We start from the raw sequence: 21,139 nt of genomic DNA, 5'->3' as shown, positions 1-21,139 counted from the left end.
TATGTCATGTTCTCATTTTCATTTGTCTCCAGATAATATTTGATTTCTTCTTTAATTTCTTCAATGATCCATTGTTTGTTGAGAAGCGTGTTGTTTAGTCTCCACATTTTTGCACCTTTCTCTGCTTTTTTCTTGTAGTTGATTTCTAGTTTAATAGCGTTATGATCAGAAAAGATGCTTGATATTATTTCAACTCTCTTGTATTTATTGATGTTTGCTTTGGTTCCCAAAATATGGTCAATCCTTGAGAATGTTCCATGTGCACTTGAGAAGAATGTGTAACCTGCTGTTTTTGGATGAAGTGTTCTATATATATCTATTAAGTCCATCTGGTCTAATTTTTCATTTAATTCTATTATTTCCTTGTTGATTTTCTGTCTGGATGTTCTGTCCATTGGTGTTAATGGTGTGTTGAGGTCCCCTACTATTATTGTATTGTTGTTGATGTCTTCTTTTAGTTCTGTTAAGAGTTGCTTTACAAATTTTGGTGCTCCTGTGTTGGGTGCGTATATATTTATAAGTGTTATGTCTTCTTGGTGGAGAGTCCCTTTTATCATTATATACTGTCCCTCTTTATCTTTCTTTATCTGTTTTGGTTTGAAATCTACCTTGTCTGATATTAGTATAGCGACACCTGCTTTCTTTTGTTCATTATTAGCTTGGAGTATTGTTCTCCATCCCTTCACTCTGAGTCTGTGTTTGTCTTTGGGGCTGAGGTGTGTTTCCTGGAGGCAGCATATTGTTGGATCTTGTTCTTTGATCCATCCTGCCACTCTGTGTCTTTTGATTGGGGAGTTCAATCCATTTACATTTAGAGTGATTATTGAGACGTGGGGGCCTACCACTCCCATTTTGTGTCTTGTTTTCCGGTTTTCTTCAGTTTCCTTTGTTTCTCGTCCCATGGTTTAATCTGTTCTGATGTAGAGCTGCTACTCTCTGTTGTTGTCCTTCTACTTATCTCCTCTGCTCTTGGTTTTGTAGCCCCTTTCCTTTTTTGGATTTTTCAGGAATGAGGGTTTTCCTGAGGATTTCCTGAAGAGGAGGTTTTGTGGCAATGAACTCCCTTAATTTTTGTTTATCTGGGAAAGTTTTTATTTCTCCATCGTATTTGAAGGATATTTTCGCTGGGTAGAGAATTCTCGGCTGTAGATTTTTGTCCTTCAGATTTTTGAATATATCATTCCACTCTCTTCTAGCCTGTAAAGTTTCTGCTGAGAAATCTGCTGATAGCCTGATGGGGGTTCCTTTGTAGGTTAGTTTCTTTTGCCTGGCTGTCCTTAATATTTTCTCCTTGTCGTTGACTTTTGCTAGCTTCACTACTATATGCCGTGGAGTTGGTCTTCTTGCATTGATAAAGTTTGGAGATCTATTGGCTTCTGTCACCTGAAGATCCATCTCCCTCACCAGATTTGGGAAGTTCTCAGCCATTATTTCTTTGAATAGGTTTTCTGCCCCTTTCTCCTTCTCTTCTCCCTCTGGTATACCTATAATCCTTACGTTGCATCTCCTAATTGTGTCTGATAATTCTCGGAGAGTTTCTTCATTTCTTTTAAGTCTTGCTTCTCTCTCCTCCTCTGCCTGCAACAATTCTATATTGCCATCTTCCAAATTGCTAATTCTTTCCTCCATATTATCGGCCCTACTGTTCAGAGCATCTAGATTTTTCTTAATCTCCTCTATTGTGTTCTTCATTTCCAATATTTCTGTTTGGTTCTTCTTTATCGTATCAACTCTTTTGTGACATAGCTCCTGAACTCGTTGAGTTGTCAGTCAGAATTCTCTCTTAACTCATTGAGAATCTTAATGATGGCTGTTTTGAAGTCATCGTCATTTAGGTTATATATCTCATTTTCTTTGGGATTGTTTTCTGTGTATTTGTTGCTTTCTTTCTGTTCTGGAGATTTAATGTATTTTTTCATATTGCTTGATGTTGTTGATTTGTGCCTCCGCATGGAGATAGAGTTTAGTTGCTCCTTTCACTTGTTTCAGCTGCTGCAGTGGGAGGAGCAGCTGTTTATATTTCACCAACCAGGAACCCTGTCCGTAGTTGCTAACTGGGCCTGGGCCCCTCTTTGTAGCCACAGTGGCCCTTTGGATTCCCTCCTCTGCCGTGGGGGCCGTCCCAGGGGGGCTTCAGGCTGCAGGTGCCTACTGTTGCAGCCCACCTAGATGTGCTCTCTCCTTGGGGTCTGCAACGGTGTTATGGGCTTTTCCAGCGGCCAGGGGTGGGATCACTTATATTTGTCGCTCCGTTGCTGTCGGCACCCACCAAATCTCACTTGTCCTCTATGGGTCGCAGGAGAGCTATTGGCATCTTCTACAGTCTGTGGTTAGTACACCTAGCTATGCTGCTTTTGCCCTGGGGTCTTCCAGCCTTGTGGCTGGCGGCTGGGTGCCTTCTACTGGTGCTGTGCAGAGGCTTTCCCTAAGGCTGCTGTGAGCCTGTAGGGTTTCCCCCTAGGCTACTAAGCTGGATCTCTGGAACTCTCTCCAGCCCCAGTCCTCTCTGAGATCTCCGGCAATCCCTAGCCTCACGGGGTGGGCAACAGCAGCTGGGGGTCGCCCCGCCCTCTGGGATTCTGTCCGGGCCTCTGCCGGAGCCGTGAATGTTCAGCGTGGCCCCTCTGCTAACGGCAGGCAGAGAGTTTTGTCTGCTGCCGGGGCGGAGCTCCGGTGCTTCCCCTCCGGGTCGCAGAACCGGCCTTTGAAACTTCCCCCCGCCCCGGTCCTCTCCGAGATCTCCGGCAATCCCTAGACCCACGGGGCGGGCAACAGCAGCTGGGGGTCGCCCCGCCCTCAGGGCTTCTCTCCGGGCCTCTGCCGGAGCCGTGAATGCTCAGCGTGGCCCCTCTGCTAACGGCACACAGAGAGTTTTGTCTGCTGCCCGGGCGGAGCTCCGGCGCTTCCCCTCCGGGTCGCAGAACCGGCCTTTGAAAATTCCCCCGGCCCCGGTCCTCTCTGAGATCTCCGGCAATCCCTAGTCCCACGGGGCGGGCAACGGCAGCTGGGAGATCTCCGTGCCCTCCGTGTCTCTCTCTGGGACCCTCCGGGCGCCCCGAGCACCAGGCTGGGTCTCCCCGCCAATGGCGGGGAGAGACTCTCCCCGCGGGCTCAGGTGTGCAACTCCAAAGTTTCCCTCTGCGTTTAGGAGTAATTGCAGGGGGTTTAGGTAGGGTTCTGGTCACCTGTTTCCACCGTCGTTCCTCTGTTGTGTTCTCGCTCCTGCCCTAGATGTGTGTGGATCCTCTGGGGGCGTCCGTTGGAAGAAAGCCGCTTGCGGGTACTAGGCTGCCCGTCGGGGTCGGAGAGTTTTCACCTATTTCCACATCCTCCCGGAGGAAAGTCCATCCACCTTCCGATGTATAGTCGCGTGGGTGTCTCAGACGTCCTGAGATGCTGTCTGGATATCCTTTGTCAAGCGATAAGTGTCCAAATAATTGTAGACTCGAAGGGCGAGAGACAAAGAGGACTACTCACGGCGCCATCTTGGCTCTTCTCCTCTCCCGCCCTTTCTTGTGCAGACCAGTTTATCTCTCTTTTCTTGTCTCCTTCCGGACCAGGGCCTCAGACCCTCATCTTCCACACTCAGAGTGGCCTGTATCTAAGGTATTTCCTCAACAGAGGAAGCGTCTTAGAAGAGCTCTGGTACTGGCTGATAAAATCATGTTTTTTTCCCCATTCCTCCATCTTCAAGGCTTGGTAGCTGACTACCTCCAGTTAATTCGTTTTAACTCAAAGATGGTGGGCGGCTTTGTGGCACCAATCTGGAGCATTCACTTATGCATATTGACTGACTGTTGACTTTATACCAGCCATTATGGTTTCAAGGGGCTAAGTTCATCATGGAGTCCATCAGGAGCCTAGTTTTTGATGGGCGGTGGGGAATCCCCGTGAAGTTGATCTGATTTTCATAAAGAAGAAGATGACTTTTGTTGAGAAAGTGGAAATTGTAGTCAAGCGAACCTCTAGCACATGGACCTTGGAACACCTAAGTACCATTTCTCCTCTGCCTTAGGCCATTTGGTGGGTGTGGACTCAACTTCACGGCCTGCCAAACCCCCGTGAGCTGGTCTGGTCCGCCTGCCCACTTGAAGCTTCTGCCACATGGACTCGTTGGCAGTTGCGTGCAGAGCTGTGTTCTATCATATAGCCAGCCTTTGTCAGTGCCGCCCTCTGTCTGAAATGCTTTCTGCTCTCCTCATTCCTCTTTCTCCTTCCCACCATTTCTAATTCATCTGTTCTGTTTCACGTTAGACTTTGTTTCCTGTAGAAAGCCTTTCCTGACCCCAGGCCCTGAGTTTGAACCCCTTCTTTGAGTTCACACAGCACCCTGCCCTCATTCTCTGGTCGTCCACACTGTGCACTGTGGTTATCTTGTCCGTCCTTCATCAGCAGGCGAGCTCCTTGAGATCAGGGATGGAGCCTTATTCTCTTCTCTCCCCACTACCATCACAACATGTGGTGTGATGGTGTATAGAGACTTTAGATACATATTTGTTGGTGGAATGAATAAATGAATGAGTGAATGAACTTTGGAGCAATGATTTACAGGTCAGACACTGGAGCTAGCAGATGTGTACCTGTCATTTGACGTTGGACCAGCTACTTAATCTTTCCAAGCCTCGGTATTCTCATCTGTAAAGTGGGAATGTAGAAATGTCTACTACTTAGGGTTATTGTGAGGAGTAAATTAGGGAGTGCAAGTAAAGTGCTTAGCACAGTGCCTTTTACACAGTATATGCCCAATAAAGTATTGTACTATTATTAAAGAGCAAATGATAGGGAAATAACCTGATATTTTGGTATATGTACTAAAAAAGCAGTAACTTAACTGGAAGACAATTTATCCTCTTCCTAAACAGCCTCTGAAGCCGTATCTGTGATTTTTAGTGATGGATGCGAATGTTCAGAAATGCAGCCTGAAGCCTCACACAGTTAGACCCAGGTATACTAAGGAGGAGAAATGGACTAACATACTTTTGAGAAAAAACAAACTAATTTACATTAAAACAAAGTTGTTATTGTTGTTGTTAACTGGCTTAACCAGAAAATACAGTTAGCTAGAGTATCTCTTGCAGTTCTTTAAAGCATTTCTAATTAGCATCTTTGCAGTAACCACTGCATTAGGTTCCTAACCAGTGATGTTTATCTAACCCTCATGCATGCATTCATCCACTTAACCGAGCAACATTTGTCCTGTATCAGGTACTGGGGATAAAAAGATGAATGAAACACAGCTCTTGTCTTCAAAGAACTAATATTCTAGAACAAGGGTTGGTAAACATTCTTTTAAATGGCCAGATGGTAAATATTTGGGGCTTTGCGGGCCATAAGGTTTCTGTTGCAACTACTCAATTCTACCACTGTAGTGAGAAAGCAGCTATTGACAATTCGAAATGAACGACCATGACTGTGTTCCAATAAAACTTTATTTACAAAAATAGGTGGTGGGCTGGATTTGGCCTTCAGGCCCTGGTTTGCTGACGTCTGTCCTAGAGGAGGAGATATGCACTTAGAGTGAGCTCAGTCTGTACCAGGCTAGTAGTAAGCACAAAGGGCTAAGACCTATGAAAGGTAGAGATGAGAAGAGGATGAGTTGGGCTGTGACCCTCACAGGGAGAAATGGGTTAGGGAACTGGGGGGCTATGCGACGGGGAGGAGAACAAACTGAGGCCAGGAGGAGGAGATGCATGGCTGGCCCTTGATGCGGAAATAGGCGATGCTGATGGAACAGAGATCAGCTGTGCTGGACCTGCCCAGCCAGGCTAGATGCCTGCAAACACCTTCCCGTTCTTGGGAGATCTCACTGAACCATCTGGAAGCCACCTCAGGATTTCTGCGAATTCCCGTGGACCGCATCCCCCAGCTGCTCTCTGTGAATGTTGTCTCCGTTCCACCCCAATGCCCTCAATACAGGAGCCTCCGTCCTTGCTGGTTTCCAAGAGATATCCACTCCCAGCGAGCACGTCTTGTTTTTAGTAACTTTTGAGACAGCGTATTGTGGTGTCACAGGGAGGGAAATGGTGCCTGTCACAAGTGCCCCAGCTTCCCTGTCCCGCCCACTTCTTTTCCCTCTGTTCGATGTAACCAAGCACTTCTTTGTCATTTCTGCAAGACAGTTGTCCCCATTCAGGTTGCCCTAGGGCTTCAGCTTCTGGTTCAAGTGGCTTATCAAGGAATTCTCCTACCAGGCACGACTCTGTCATGCTAACAGAAATTCTGGTGCTCTCGTTACCCTAACACACAGTCGCTCCCCAGAAATATTCTGCTACCTTCTTCTCCTCCCACAGCCCCTCCACCCCCAGCTTTGGTCCCACAGGTCTATTAATTTTTACGAAAGAGAATGAGGCTGAGGCAGCAAGCATAGCCTCTGTGTTGGACAGACCTCTACCTGAACCTCACCTTTGCGTGTACTAGCTGTGTGATCCCAGGCCAGTGACTCTCCCTCCCTGAGCCTGAGTTTACTGTTCTGTAAAATAGGCTTGATACTGCCCTCCTCAGGGAGTGGCTGTGAAGATTCAGGAAGAGAACTTGGCTGTCAAGCTTAGTCCTAGTGGGTGTGGGACTAATACTAGCTGTCTTTTCCTGCCTTCATTTCCTCCTCGAAGTCCCAAACTGGGAGTATAAAATTGCATTTTGGTCTCTGTCACGAATTTTCATCTTTGTTATTGAGATGCGTGTCTCTTGAAGGAGGAAGTTTAGTCATTTGCCTTGAATACGTGGCATCTGCATTGACAGCTGGGCATGACCAGATCAGTAGTCAGTTTGATATTATTTGAAACCATCAACTTTGCTTTTGGCTTAACCAAGTTCGGGAAAGAATGAAAGTGTTGAGTCTGCACGCCTGGGAGGTGACTCGTAAGGATGCTTCACTGTGGAAATAAATTCAGGACGTGCGCTGAGTGAAGAGTGTGTGTGTGCCAGGCGAGCAGGGAAGAACGACATGCTGAGTTAGACATCCCATTTTTCATTAAGCCTGGATGCAGTGGATGTGCCCCAGAGTTCCTGGTTGTGATTAGTATCACGATTGCATTTAGCTGACCAGATTTTGCCCTGATCGAGTAGAGAAGCTACGTAGTTTATCCTTCTGAATTTAATTTCAGTCGCTAGGTTTGGGTGTCTGGACACTTCATTTCCTTTTGATTCTTTGCAAAGAATTAAGTTCTGGACGTTCTGTGCAGGGATGGTCAAACAGCTTGAATGACTTCTTTGGCTCCCATATGCTCCCAGACCGATTAGATAACCCACCTTGGGATCCACAGCCCATAAACATTCCCTGTCACAAGGGTTTCACGCTTTGTCGTTACTTCTGCTTTCTGGTGTCTCACCACGAGACTTAGAACCCCTTAAAGGGATAGGCCATAGATTCATTTCTGTGCCTCCAGCCCCTGGGAAAATACCCTGAACACAAGAAGTGTCCAGAATGTTGGAGGGACGGGATACGATAGGATGATGGCAGAGCAAACACTAAATGTTGTGGTGGTTTAATGGATTCCAAGGAGAAACATCACTGAATAACTCTGAGCCCCAGTCGTAGCCCTGGTTACTGTACCTCCAGAATTCATTATTCAGGATGACAAAGATCGCCTGGCACAACATTTTAGAAGCTTTGGCACATGTAAGTGTGCATTGAAACCTGCAGGCTGGTTCGTGAGCAAGCCTGGTTTCCACGTTAGATCTCCCAGCCCCGCACACGCGTGAGAAGCTCCTCGAATCTCTCTTCACTGTCTTTCATGTGACGAGCCCTTTGAGTCCTGGAGAAACAGAGCAGATGTGGCCAGGATGGCCTGAGTCATCACGGCCGATGGTGAGAGCCGCGTTCACTGGACTGCCTCCAGCGAGCCTGGGGAGGTGGACGAGGCACAAGGGCCAATGCCTGCCCTGCATCGGGCACTGGGTCAGAGAGGGACAAGGGGCAGCACTTGCTTACCAGTGATCCGCAGTCAGCCTGGGCGAGGCCATGGGGGCCTACTTGCAAACTGTGGGTACTTTAGAACGCACAGGGCCTCAGCGAGGGCAATTCTTCTTTTCTCTATAGAGTCGGGTCTGAGGGGGCTTTTGGGCTGTGCCCTGGTCCCACTCTGCTTATGGAAGACAACAATTCCACCAATATTTGGTACAGCTGTCCTTCCCTTTAAGAAAGCCCAATATTAGTAGGGGAGTGAAAACCAGTCTGCCTACAGAGCTTTCTGCAGGATGCTCTCCCATTACTGTTGCTTTGTTCTTCACGGCAAGAAAGCTTTGGTCACCATCACCATGTAGTGGAGGGCCTGGATTAAGAGCATGGACTTCAGTGCTCAGATTCCTGCACTGCTGCTTCCTGACCTGCCTTCGGGCGAGTAGCTAACCTCTGAGCTGCATGAATCCACTTCTTAACATGCGTATGTGTGAATTAATGAAATCATGAATAAAATGAGTTCGTTAAAGTATTTAAAGCACTTAGGATGGTCCCTGGCACCTGGTTGGCACTCAGTAAATGGTAGTTATTGGTGTTAGTTTAATTTTCATTTATGAATAAACTGGAGCTCAGCTAGACTAAATAACTAGGGCAAGGTTACCAAGCTGTTAAGTTGGGCTTGAACGCGTCCTCGAAGTTCTCTGGTTGCACACTCCTAAGGGGGGTGTGAACGGCACAGAGCAGGGTGAGACAGTTACCTTGGCATTCTTCCCACCACATCATGATTGTCTTGTGTTTAAAGATGTCTTACCTTACAGAAGAGTTACTAGGATTCATCCAGATGAATGCTCCATTTACAAAAACTCAATCTACCCCCAACTTGTCACAGCCAGGCCTGTTACATAAAACAAAACAGACACCTGGAGGAAATTGCTTCCTGATTTGGGTGAGTGAAGCCGGTGAGCAGTCTCTGGGGGCATTTCCTACCTCAGTGTATTTCGGGTTTTTTTTCAGAAGAAAAACTGTTTTTTTCCATTAAGAAGACACTGTCAGGTGAAAAGGCTCAGAAATCTGGTCGAGCTGTGTGTGGATCAAGGACGGCCAGGAGCCCTGAAATTATTTGATCTATCTGATACCAAGTGTCTGCATACTTGGCAGAATCAAGATAAATGACTGCTTTTTTTCCTTCTTTTCCTGCACATTTGGCATAATACAATCATAGATAGTGAATAATAGTCCAATTCAGCTCTCAGTTTCTGCGTTGATTCCCCCGGAGAAATACAATAAGCTGGTTCTTTGGTTGGCTTCTGATTTTGATTGGCAGAAAAAGTAACAGCAGAAAGATTGCGTTTTGCCAGCATCCTAAATTTTGAAGAAGAAAAACCATACTTAAATTGTTACTCAACTGTTTGACGTTCCCATTTTTGAAAAGAGCCTCTTGGAGGGAAAAATTCTCTTATTCCTCAGGGAAGGAGCTAAAGGTCAGAGAATTTTGCTGTAGAGTATCTGAAAGCTGTTGACAGAAGACTTGATGAAAATACTCTCTTGTACCAAGAGAGGGGCATACGCTTTGAGAGTCCAGTTTCTTGTCTCTTCTCAAGGCGGGTAGACTAGGAGGGCAGCTAAAGTGTGTGGACTTGAAAGAAAGTTGCCTGGCACTAATCTGTTGGATCTTGGGAACCTACTAAAGCTCTGTGCCTCAGTTTCATCATTGGTGAAACAGAATCCTCCTCCTTCTTCTTCTTCTTTTTTGCTGAGGAAGATTAGCCCTGAGCTAACATCTGTGCCAATCTTCCTCTGTTTTATATGTGGGATGCCTGCCACAGCATAGCTGCTGCAGAGTGGTGTAGGTCTGTATCCGGGAACTCAACCCAGGCTGCTGAAGCAAAGCCTGCTGAACTTAACCATTAGGCCACAGGGCCAGCCCCAGATGTTATTGTTATTAATATATGATTATTAATGTTGCCAAAGGGGTTTTTTTGCATGGAAAACTTTTGTCAAATAAAATCTCAGGTGTGCAGAGAACTCCTCTGGTGGAAGTGGAGCAGGGAACACGGAAGAACACGTTGGCTCAAATCCCCTTTCCCACATTTGCTATGAACCCTCCCCCCACCAACCCCAGTGCTACAAGGGGTCCTGGCTCCCACCACTGCATGCTGTAGTTCAGAGTAGGCCTGAGTCCTGGGCCTGCCCTGACAGGTGCTGTTTTCGCCCTTTTTTAATTCTCAGTGTCCATGGGCAGAAAAAATCAAAAAGCGGAAACCCGCCTTGGTGATAAGAGTTCTTTCTTCCACTTTGCTTTCTCCCAGCTCCTCTCTCCTCCAAGCCGAATGTCTCACTCATCTCGGTCACTCCTCATGGAGAGTGGTTTAGGGTCATCCCCAGATTCTGGTCCTTTTTCTGGGCAAACTACAATTTCTTGGTGTTTTCTAGTAAGACTCGAATTCTTTCATACCTGGTTCTCCACTTCAACATGGACGACAGTGAATGCCAATTGTGTGGGTCCATCCCCAGAGATTCTGAATTGGTAGGTGTGGGGTTAGGGCGAGCAAAGCTACCTTGCTTGACAAGCTCCAGAGTCCCAAGTTCAGTAACAGCTGTGCCATTTACTGGCTGCGAGACCTTGGAGAAGTCATCACCCGCCCGAGCCCCTGTTCCCTTTTTGGGAAATGAGTGACTTAAAGTAGTGGGTCGCTAAGAACCCTTTCCAGGTTTCCAAAATTCTAAAGGTTTCTCCGTTCCAGCTGTGGTCTGGGCTGTGCACAGCAGGGCAAGAGCCTCCCCTCTTTTGTTCTGCATGTCATTCCTGTCTTAATGCAGGCCAAGATCCCATCAGTTTTCATGGCCATGTGTCCCAGGTCTGAGCCTAAGCGTTCATAGGAATCTTTTTCGGCATACCCGCTGCGCAGCCCTGAATCCCACTTCCTGTTCGCATGTAGGTTTTTGGCTGCAGTGTAGGGCCTTATACTGGTGCTTTTGAAATAAAAGGGAACAGATGGACATTAAGGATGTTCAATACTCACAATGTGTATCATGAAAGCATTTTGCAGTCTGCCAGATTATAACTTCACAGGGGAAAACAAGGGGCATCTTCTTCCTTCTCCCTTACATAGCTCTCCTGCTTAGTGACTGGTACCTGTTGGACAGCCATCTTGTCTGTCTTACCTTATTTGGCTTGTGTGCCCGTTTTCTGCTCCCTCTGTTAGGGCAGTGTTTACCAAAATGTGTCCCACGGTGGGCTGTTTCCATAAGCTATCCCATAAAATCAGTTCTATGGCCAAAATACGTTTAAGAATCACACTAATCCCATTATCATTTTGGATATTCCCAGTATAGGTAAGCATATTAAACGCTCTGAGAAGTCATGCAGGCAAGAAAACTGACTACTATTTAGCCCTCCGTTTTCCAAAGTAACCTAACCCTGGAACCCCTTCTCTCTGTTACTGCCTGTTTGTATTATTCAGTGGAAAGCATTTTGGTCTAACGCTGCATTGGAGCCTCCTGTTTTGGGGTGTCCATCCTTTGCCCCAAGAGAAAGCAGGAAGATTGGGCTGGTATCTTAGAGGAGCAGGCCTGGCAGAATTTCTTAACAAACTCTTAGAAGGGTGTATTTACAATAGTGACAGCCATTGCACTCTGCCAAAGAGCTTTAGCTGTGGACAGTGACCTCCTGCAAGAATGAGGGTGCCCCCTGGAAAGTGTTTATACTCTCTCTCTGAAACTTCATACGCCCTTGAAAAAAGGGCGGAGGGGATCCATGGCCACTTTGGTACTTTCTCACAGCCATATATGGTACAAGATAGAGAAATGGCTTGACCAATTGAAACAAAAGCTTTCTCCTGAAACATATTGCTTGAAATTTTAAACAAATAAGTTCAAGAGGAGGAAGGAGATATTTTGAGGCTGATATGCCTTCGAGAAATGAAAGATAAAGAATAGGAACACTTTTGGTTTTTAAAGTGTCTTCCTTCCAGTGTCAGCAGTCAAATGATTTGTCTCCTTATCCAGCTGAGGGGGAAGATTTGGAAAATATGTGTAGGAGATCTTTTGATCTAAAGGGATGTGGGAGGGAGAGAGATTTGAAGAACTTTTTCTCTTTTTAAGGTGTTATCCAAGGTCAAATGTCAGCCCAACTGTATACTGATATTTCCAGCAAGTTAACCTTTGTTTAGGTTTTCCAGGTCTTTATGACATTAAGTGAGATTTGAAAATATATCTTGTAAAACTGGAGAAAATGGAATGAAAACTATGTAGGAAAATGGTACTTCCATATTTTCTTTAACTGGTTTTTAGCTACCAGCAGAGAAACAAATGACCTCATTGCCCATGGTTTCACTTGGTTTTATCCAAAATAAGCCACTGAAGAAAAAGAATTATTACCTTGTCATATATTAAAAAGAAGCAGCTGTGATTGCTCCAGCTGTTGAGGGCTGCTGCTTCCGCCTCCCCTGGGGTGGAAAAGTCACTGAGAAAAACTGGGGACTTTGTGGCTCCTGCGGGACAGAGATGACTATTAGGGTGATGCACTTTTGCATTCTGCACATTTTGGGGGCTCACTCCATCACGAGATGGAGTGTTTGTACATGACCTTTTCAGTGACCCAGTACAGCAAAATTTCCACCATTCATAGAAGAAAAAGCATTAAAAGCATCACCAAGGTTTCTAGTCTTTTGAGGTCACTTATCTTTAGAGAGAGCTGGCATGGTTAGCCAAGAGGGGAAAGCCAGGCAACCTGATCTTAATTTTGAGTCATGTGGAGGGGTCCAATGTGAGTAATAGTTTTTATTTGTTTATTGAGTTTTCCGGGAATCATTTTTGGCACCTAGTAGTGCATCAGCCATTCTTATAAGTAAGCTGAGTATAACTGCTAACCACAGCACAGGGCAGCAGGTAGCGGGGACCCCAGAGAAGTCCCAACAGAGCCTTATGGCTCTTTAGATGGAAAGAGAGGGCCTCTGGTTTGGGGGTTCTGGAGGTTTCCTAGAGGGAATGGCATGGGAGGTAGACTGGGGGCCAAGGTCCAGTGTGGATGGGAGGCAGTGAGGCATCCAGTCAGAAGAAGGTGCTAGACCAGAGAGTCAGTGATGGCCAGTTTGGGGAGGAAGAAGCAAGTGGTATAACTTGCTAGCCTGCTAGAGTTTGCTGAAAAGGATCACTATTGCTTCGAAGCAGAAGTTGCTTTTTTCAAGCTAGAATAAAATAGTACAAAGAAAGTAATATTCAAAACTATATAATTTCATGTGATTCATTAACCATCAAACTAACAGAGAAACTTTTTTTATATAGATTTAACAAACATTTATTGAGCCCTAAGTGTGTGCCAGGCCCTGTGCTAAGCACTGGAAATAAATAGTGAACCCCTCACCTGTTTAGGGCGTGGGGTCAGAATTCTGTTACTTGCAGCTGAATACAGTCCTTTTGTAAAATTGGGATAATATATGCATAATACAATATTTACCATTTTAGGCATTTAAAAATGTACAGTTCTGTGACATGAACTACATTCACATTGTTATGCAACCATCATCATCCATCTCCATCACTTTTCATCTTCCTCACCTGAAATTCTATACCCATTAAACACGAACTCCCCATTTCCTCCTCTTCTCCCCAGCCCCTGACAACCGCCATTCTACTTTCTGTCTCTGTGAATTTGACTACTCTAGATACCTCTAATGAGTGGAATCATACAATATTTGTCCTTTTATGACTGGCTCATTTTTCTTAGCATAATGTCTTCAAGGTTCATCCATGTTGTAGCATCTGTCAGAATGTCCTTCCTTTTGAAGGGTGAATTAATATTCCATTGTATGCATATACCACATTTAGTTCATCCATTCGTTTATCCAAACAATAGCCATTGTTTATCCATCCATTGATGGACACTTGGGTTGTTTCCACCTTTGGCTATTGTGAGTTACGCTGCTATGAACATGGGTATACAAATATCTGTGCAAGTCCCTGCTTTCACTTCTTTCACTGCTTTTGGGTATTTACCTGGAAGTGGAATTGCTGGATCATATTCTGTTTAATTTTTTGAGGAACTGGCATTCCATTTTCCACAATGGCTGCACCACCTTACATTTCCACAGTAGCACACAAGGGTTCCATTCCAGTTTCTGCACATCCTCACAAACACTTATTTTCTGTTTTGTTTTGTTCTGTTTTGTTTTAGTAATAACCCTCCTAATGAGTGTGAAGTGGTATCTCATTGTGGTTTTGATTTGCATTCCCTAGTGATTAGTGAAGCTGAACATCTTTCCATGTGCGTATTGGCCATTTGTGTAACTTCTTTGGAGAAATGTTTATTCAAGTTCTTTGCCCAGTTTTTAATTAGGTTGTTGTATTGTTGTTGAGTAAAGGAGTTCTTTATATATTCTGAATATCAATTCCTTATCACATATATGATTTACAAGTAGTTTCTCCCATTCTGTAGGTTGTTTTTCCACTCCTTTGATAGTGTCCTTTGCACAAAAGTTTTTGATTTTGATGAAGTCCAACTTTTCTATTTTTTGGATTTTTTGCCTGTGCTTTTGGTGTCATATCCAAGAAATCATTGCCAAATCCAGTGTGATGAAGCTTTTGCTCTGGGTTTTCTTCTAAAAGTTTTCTAGTTTGAGCTCTTATGTTTAGATCTTTGGTCCATTTTGAGTTAACTTTTTTATATGGTATAAGGTAAGAATCCATCTTCATTTTTTTGCATGTAGATACCCAGTTTTCCCAGCACCATTTGTTGAAAGGACCGTCCTTACCCCATTGAATAGTTTTGCAAATCCTTTGACCATATATGCAAAGGTTTATTTCTGGGTTCTGTAGTGAAGTCCACTGGCCCATATGTCAGTCTTAATGCCGGTACCACACTGACTTGATTACCATAGCTTTCTAGTAAGTTTTGAAATCAGGAAGTATGAGACCTCCAATTTTGTCCTTTTTCAAGGTTGTTTTGGTTATTCGGAGTCCCTTGAGATTCCATATGAATTTTATGATGGATTTTTCTATTTCTGCAAAAAAACATCGCTAGGGTTTTGATAGGGATTGCATTAACAGAGCAACTTTCTAAAAACATTTGTTTATATGAGTCATCATCCTTATTCTAACTTGGATCTCCTGGGATCCTGTAGAATTGTAGACACAAGAAGATTCTTAGAGCATTTGTGAGCAAAGCCCAGCTCGCTCTCCCTCCATGCCCTCTCACTCTCCTTGGTGGTTCCCATGCCTTCTTCTCCCTCTTTCCATACCTCCAAGGATCCTCTCCAGGAGGGTGATGGAGAGAAGACTAGGTTTAAGCCCATGCCCTTAATATTAGACACTGATCACAACAGTGCAGAGAAGGCTCCTCCAGCCAGGCTCAAGGAATGCTGCAGAACCACTGATAGATGGAGTGAGGTTCCCATGGCCAGCAGGGCTGTAGAGAAATGACCTGAGCAACTCTGAAGACAAGCTCCAGCCTGTGTGCTTGGAGTCCACGCACTGTAAAAAAAAAAAAACAAAAACAAAAACTGGTTTCAATTATCCTAACAAATTTGAGTGCACAAGATTGACAACTTGACAAATTATAGGAAATTGCCAACATTTTCCCAGGTCCGATTATCAGGCCTTTTCATGAAGACCCTGGAGAGGATTTAGGTGGGAAACTTCCCCAGGGCAGGTTTGAAGTCACAGTAGCGGTGACAGGGGCTGAGATCAGCCAGCCTGGAACACACTCCCTGAGTGTCTGCTGGCATCGGGACCAGACCACCAACGTTTCCCTAACCAAGAGACTGGGACAGAAGGGACCTGTGGCCAGTGTTGGCCTTCCTGGAGGGAAAGAGGAAGAAATGCTTATTTATCTGCCTTAGACAGTATTTTCATTTAGAAAGTATTTTGGTTACTGTCAGGGAAGGTTAAGGCTGGTTGCCAGAAAAACCAAACTTTTCCCTCCCCACTGGAGGATTAATGCTCTCCCTAAACCCTTAAAAAAAAAAAAAAAAAAAAGCCCTTTCTCTTCTTCAAAGGCATCCTGTCTGCAGTGTTTCAAATGAGACTTTTTCCTCCTTGCCATGGTTTGTCGGTTGGTGGTGGTTGAGCCTTGTAAGCTGATCTTTGAGAACTGTGATGCTCAGTCTGGGGACATAGAATCTGTTTAGGGGCCCTGATCAGCATTTTAAAAAACGGACTTGAGTCAAATGTATCAGAGCTTATTGCACCTATAAATATATACAATTATATATCTAATTATATGTTTTACAATATAAAATGCATATATTGCATTTTTCAGTTTTACGTATGGATATTTGAATGTTGAGTGTGACATACTGTGTCATTCTTACTGTGTTTAGTAGTCAAAAACTTGCTAAAGCTATTATTTTTTCAATTATATTTTGCTAAACAAGGCCTGGTCATATTGCCAGATCTGTCCATTCTCAGCAACATGTCATGCTGAAAAAATACACATGAATAAAGTTCTAAAAAGTAGCCATTTCACCTTAGTTTGGAACCTGGTCCTTATGTGGGCTTTCTGATTTGATTTCTATCTGGTTGATTACATTTTCCAAAAGAATAGATTTCATGTAAAGCAAGTATTTCTAAAATACTTATTATATGTTTTATATGTAAAATAAGTATTTCTTGATTTAATGCAACAGTGTTTCCACAACTCAGTCTTTCACAGACTTTCTGCGTGATTTTTGCCAAATCTGTGAACCAGACTTAATTTTTTTTTGTTTTTATTTATTTTATGTTTTCCTTAAATCAACTCAAATTTTAATCTACATTTAATATCCACGAAACTGTTAATTTATATACGGACTAGTTATCTGTTCTAATATGCAATAAAATAAACATACAACTTTTAAACTATAAAAATGTCATCCCTGTGCCATCGACAGTAATCTCACCGACTTCGATGGCATTGTTGGAGGAATACAGATGTTCGGAGCATTCTTGATGCTTTTCTCCTTTCTCCCTCTTAGATTCCTTTGCTCTAACAAAGGTCCATATGCAGGAGAAAAGAAATGAGGGCTGTTAGTTATTAGGGCAAGAAGTGCTCTTAATTTTAAAGAACTCACCCCCACACCCCCAGCAACGTGCACAATTGCACACTTATTTTCCTAGAATATTAGCATTTCTGAGTTCACTGGTGACTCATTCAAGGTTGACTACAGCTTGACTCAGCCAGGTTTTCTCCTGCCTTTATTAGTAAACATCTTAAGAGAACGGTGGAGGGGGACTGCTTGAAGATAAAGAAACACCTGTAAGTCACAGCCCAAAGTAAGGACAGAACTTAGTGAGTGAGAGCTGTGTTCTTGGCCCAGCCTCATAGGGTCTCTCAGAGACTCACTGAGATTTGAATGGAAACGGCTGAAAGGACTCTAGAGAAAGAGCTAATCCTCTTTCTTACAAATAGGGCGACTGAGGCCCAGAGAGGCAAACGGCATATCTTGGTGACAGAGCCTGAGGCTTGGCCTGCCCATCCACACCCCTTCTGCATTTATCTGACCATCTCAGAAGCCTTGTAAGGAAAGTCTCTTGCTAGGAATCACAGAACCCTGGCATTAGAAATGGCTGCTTCCCAAAGAAAAAGGAGCAGCCCCGAATATCCGCTTCAGCCAGGGTCACTGGTGTGATACCTTAGAAAGGACAGAAACGTGTCAAGTTGACCTGGACAAGACCACTCATGACTTGGAGCCCCCTTCACTATTAAGGGGATTTCTGGCCATGGTGTAAGCACAAAGGATTGACGATCTGATCCTCAGATGCCCTGTCCCCAACTCAGGAAAGTTCTGTTCTAAAAACCAAATTCAGAATCATCTCCAAGTGCTGGAATGAGTAGCCTTGAAATGTCCCCATGATTTCACAACCAGGGAGGCCCTGTAGTGAAATGCCAAGTAGAAATTCTGAAGCTCTGAGTCCCTGTCCTGGTTTTTTTCCTTGAGTTTAGGCTGAAAAGTTTTAAGAAAACCCTAAGGACTAATCGCAAATCTTGTGTCTCTGTTGCCTTGAATGTGACTTGCAAAAGTCAAAACTGCCAACCAACAATTCAGAAACTGTGTACTGAGTATTTCCTATGTGCTGACAGCTTTGGGACACAGAGATGAATCTAGGAGTGTGTGTCTGTCCTGGAGGAACTCACAGACCTATGGAATAACCAACCAACCCATAGCAGAAGCATGGCGTGACAACCAACTCAAGGGTCACCTCTTCCATGAAGGCTCCCCAGATGGGAGAATCAGTAACGCCTAATCCTTGGATCTCGTGGTGCCTCATACAGCCCTCCACAGTCCTCTGCGTGATCCTGTGCTCTGTTTTGAGGTCTGTTGCCCCTTTGGACAGTGAGTTCCTAGAGGGCAGGAGCTGCATTTTGTTCATCTCTGTGTTCCCAGTGCCTGGTGTAAGGCAGTGGCCCTCCAGAATCTTTCTCCGGGGAGGTATGGACAATGTCCTAGGAAAACAGAAAGTTGGGAAAACGTCATATGATGCAAACAGACAGTCCATTCAGCTTGAGGGCCTCAGATAGTGTAACAGAGGAGAAGGCACTTGAGCTTGGGTTTAAGACAAGTAGGAGGTGCTGGCCCCGTGGCACAGCAGTTAAGTTCACACGTTCTGCTTTAGTGGCCCAGGCTCCCCCCCGGTGCGGACCTATGCACTGCTTGGCAAGCCATGCTGTGGTAGACATCCCACATATAAAGTAGAGGAAGATGGACATGGATGTTAGCTCAGGGCCAGTCTTCCTCAGCAAAAAGAGGAGGATTGGTGGCAGACACTAGCTCAGGGCTAATCTTCCTCAAAAAAAAAATTTTTTAAACACAATTAGGAATTTCTGGGAGCCATTTGGCACAGCCTGAGCAGTGACAGTGTGCGTGTCCGTCCTGCCTGCATTGTGTGGACCCCTTCCATGCACCTGCACCTTTTATCTGAAGGAGACACGTCTTCAGTGAGTCTGTGCATTTCGCTTATGACAAGCCCGGTGTCTGTTTAACTCTGAGTCCACATTAGCTGGTTAGTTGTTGGTTAATTTCCAGCTGTGTAATTAATGTTAAAAATACTCAGAAATGCTAGGGAGGGGCATTTCTTGTCAGAACCATTTCAAGCAAGCTTTGTAGGAGTTCGAAGGAATGAGTGGGAGCAGAGGGTTGTGTTGATCCATGTTCTCATGCTTAGTGGGGAGTATGCCCAAAACTTTTCTAGGAAAGAGGGGTGTCCCTCTGAACATGATGTCATAGCTCCTGTAAGGATGTTGTTGCAAACTGGTCCCCCAACCCCCCTTTGCTTTAGCACTTACTTTCTAACAAATGGTGAAACTGATCAGCTCCTTACTGTCTGTTCCTCCCTGCTGGACCGTCAGCTCCACGAAGGCAGAGATCTTTGTTTTGTCAAGTGCCTAGAACCACGTCTGGCATATGCTAGGTGCTCACCGAGATATTATGGGAATGAATATACTGAATGCATGAATGAATGACTACTTCTGCCCCAGATCGGAGCCCAGGTAACAGGGAAGGCCGTTGTCCTAAGAGAAGGGGGACTCGGGACTGGAGGGTCAGCAGTATTCCACCCAGAGCCTCCTGTCCCGTGGCCGCTGTGGATGTCATGAACATACCCTCGCAATAGAAATGCCTGAAAAGCACCCTCATCATTCAAGGGCCTGTTGTTTAAATGTATTCTTCTTCAAAGGAGGTACCCGTGGTGCAGGCCCAGGGGCACTGTGTCAGGAGGCCTGGGTTCAAATCCCAGATATGTCCACATCTAGCTGTGAGATTGAGGGTCAGTCATCAGCCCTCTCTGCCTCAGTTTCCTCACTGGTAAACTGAGTATAGTCAGCCCCTCTTCACGACGTGCCTGGCACTGCACCTCCTGACACCCAGGGGGCCATCCGTGGGCAGCATCAGGGTGAGGAGACCCTCTGAAAGGCAGGTGGTGTGGGCGGGTGGGTTGCAGGAGCCCGTTTCCAAGCTCTCCGCAGGAAGAGCTCCAACAACGCCCGGCCAGTTTCCTTAGGGAGGGCTGTGCAGCAGCCCCCTCCAGCCCAAATCCCCAGTAAGTCAGGAAGATGTATGTGTTTTAAAACATTGGGAGGTCTGCTTTGGATCACCCTGGCTCTGCGGCTTCCCCGAGCCGTTGAGGGTGAAGGGAGGCAGTCCCGCTGCCGGGAGCTCTCTGCACGGTGCTCGTGTCCCACACAGCGGCTGCCTTCACTCCGCCTGGGCGGCCGTTGACGTTTAAATCATAAAAAGCCGCTCTATATACAGTTTACTCTGTTGCTAGAAGGCAGCGGAACATAGGTATTAAAGAAAAAAAAAAAAAAGGCAGAAGAAGCAGCCGTTAATCCCGCCAGGCTTCTGGGCACTGGAGCAGTTGCGGATGACAAAAGTTAATTAGAAACATGAGCAGTTTAACCGAAAACACTTGTGACAATTGGAAGGGCAGCCTCTTCAGTTGGAGGATTCTTCCTAGGGTGTCGTTGTGGGAGAAAGTGGCTGCCTCTAGGTAAGTCGTGGCATCGTGACTTTGCAGATGGGGACGTGCTCTCTGGGGGCTGAAGGGCTGCCTCCTGTCTGTCACGAGCACCGGGTGGGCTCGGGGTGTGGGTGGGGGCGTGTGCCTCCCCTGCCGCGCTCTCTGGCAGCTGCCCTGCCGTGGGATCGCGCTGCACAGTTCTGGCACTGCCCGAAGCAGGGAGCTGCCGATTGCATCTCTGTGATCTGGGCCTCCTGGGTGGCTAGCAGAACTCCAGCTTGGAACCCACTCTTCCCAGAATAGCTCTGGTTCTAGTTTGGACATATTTTGAGGCTTTTCTGAGAAAGGAGTCTGGCTGGGGAAACACTCCTGAGCGCCAGGGGAAAGGCTTGACTTTCAGATAACCTGCGTGTTTTCCTGCCTACAGTGAAGCCACGTGCACAGTTTACACTCTTAAGCTGAGAAGTCTATTTTAAGTCCAGCCTGAATCATGTTTGTAACTCTTTAAAAGTGCCAACACAGAAAAACTTCTATGCTTTGATAGCGTGTAGCAAGTTCTGTGGGTAATTATTCTTCTGTAAAGATTATATATGGTCTCTCTTCTCTATTTTGTTGTCTCTTTTCTTTTAACGTCTCTTTAATGTTTCTTAAAGTTGGATAATGCTCAATTGTTTGGCATAACTGGGAAATGGGGTTGTGGGTTGAATAACTCAAAACAATAGATATTTCCTACATCTTTCTTACACCACCATGGTGGCAGTGTGAACTTTTGTTTGTTTTTCCATAAATTTACGTGCTTAGTTGTGCTTC

At 45.3% G+C, this 21,139-nt stretch overlaps 1 protein-coding gene across 7 annotated transcripts in view; it reads left to right on the top strand.

Moving 5' to 3' along the window:
- NAV2 (neuron navigator 2) overlaps window positions 1-21,139 on the top strand; it is a 390,162-nt gene that overhangs the window by 204,132 nt on the left and 164,891 nt on the right. The gene's annotated exons all lie outside the window — the stretch shown is intronic.

This window comes from Equus quagga, chromosome 14 (genome assembly GCF_021613505.1).
Source record: "Equus quagga isolate Etosha38 chromosome 14, UCLA_HA_Equagga_1.0, whole genome shotgun sequence".
In the NCBI taxonomy this organism is placed as follows: domain Eukaryota; kingdom Metazoa; phylum Chordata; class Mammalia; order Perissodactyla; family Equidae; genus Equus; species Equus quagga.
This window is presented reverse-complemented; position numbering and strand designations above follow the sequence as displayed.